This window comes from Dasypus novemcinctus, chromosome 29 (genome assembly GCF_030445035.2).
Source record: "Dasypus novemcinctus isolate mDasNov1 chromosome 29, mDasNov1.1.hap2, whole genome shotgun sequence".
Lineage (NCBI taxonomy): Eukaryota > Metazoa > Chordata > Mammalia > Cingulata > Dasypodidae > Dasypus > Dasypus novemcinctus.
The window spans coordinates 18,140,902-18,142,442 of NC_080701.1; the positions used below are offsets into that span (position 1 = coordinate 18,140,902).

General features: G+C 48.2%; 1 non-coding gene across 1 annotated transcript; it reads left to right on the forward strand.

Moving 5' to 3' along the window:
• Positions 1-702: 702 nt before the first annotated feature.
• LOC111766772 (U6 spliceosomal RNA) lies at positions 703-806 on the forward strand. Its single transcript, XR_002798741.1, has one exon. It is a non-coding gene; the product is annotated as a U6 spliceosomal RNA (small nuclear RNA).
• The last annotated feature ends 735 nt before the right edge of the window (positions 807-1,541 follow it).

A 1,541-nucleotide genomic window follows, 5' to 3' on the forward strand; every position in this document is an offset into this window, starting at 1 on the left:
ACAGTCACAGCTCTCAGCCAGTGTGGGGCTCACGTGCTAGCTGGGATGGATCAGAAAATTTACAATCGACTTCAGAGCCAAGTAAATCATAGAGAAGGCCAGGAGGCGATAAGTGCTTTGGGGGGGGAAAGACAGCAAAATAAAGGAGGACCAGGAGCGGTTGCGGTTTTTCAGTGGCGGGCTTAGGGTAGATCTTATTGAGAAGGTAACTTTTAAAACAAAAGGAGAGAGTCAGCAATGTCCATATCTGGAGTTAGATCAGTCCAGGCAGAGTTAAAAGCCTGTGCAGGGAAGTGGACTTGGCTCAATGGATAGGGCGTCCGCCTACCACATGGGAGGTCCAGGGTTCAAACCCAGGGCCTCCTGACCCATGTGGTGAGCTGGCCCATGCGCAGTGCTGATGTGCACAAGGAGTGCCATGCTACACTGGGGTGTCCCCCATGTAGGGGAGCCCCACACGCAAGGAGTGCACCCTGTAAGGAGAGCCGCCCAGTGCGAAAGAAAGTGCAGCCTGCCTAGGAATGGTGCCACACACGGAGAGCTGGCACAACAAGATGATGCAACAAAAAGAAACACAGATTCCCAGTGCCACTGACTAGACTAGAAGTGAACACAGAAGAATAATACACAGCAAATGGACACAGAGAACAGACAACTGGGGTGCGGGTGGAGGGGGGAAGGGAAAAAGAAAGCCTATACAGAGCGCCCACTTCCATAGCACTTGGACTAAATTGAGAGCGATACGGAGAAGGGCATGGCCCCTGTGCAAGGAAGACGCACAAGTTCATGAAGTGTTCCATGTTTTTGTGGTGATATTTTGACGACATCCTTTCATAATTTCTCACAAACGATTCACAAAAATGCAATGCGTTGGTGGCAGGTGATGTATGGGCATACTGTGTGACGTTCTGCATGTTTGTTGTAAGTTTACAACTTTTACTATACACTTATTTTTTATATGTGTTCATGTATGAATGATATACTTCAATTAAAAAAAAAAAGTTTCTGCAGAAACTCTGAAGCAGGAGAGACCCCGGGTTGTAAGAGAATGCACGTGGACCAGTGGGACATGTGGGTGGGGGGCCAGGGAGTCACCTTGGTGTGTCCGAGCACAGTATGAAATGATCTGAGTTGCCTTTTCAAAACATTCCCTCTTGCTGCTGTGTTCAGGGTGGATTTTTGGAGCCCAAAGGGCGAAGCATCGAGACTAGTTATGAGGCTAATATAATTATTTACCCAAGCAAGTTTATGATGATTATTTGAATCAGATGATAGCCGTGGCTCTAGTAAGAAGGAGCTGAAATTTGGAGACATTCTAAAGAGAATTTCTTGACAGATTGGGTTTGGGATGTAAGAAAAGAAAGTGAGTCAGGAAAGGCTCTGGGCTTCGTCGGTCTGGCTGCCCAGAAGGAGAAATTTCCCAGAGGGGAGAGCTCAGGAGAGCGGGTTTGGATGGTGGAGGGTTAGGGGCTCCGTTTCAGAAACGTGTTGTTTGAGATGACATTAGACTTCCAGGTGGAGCGGTGCCAGGTGGAGACGTG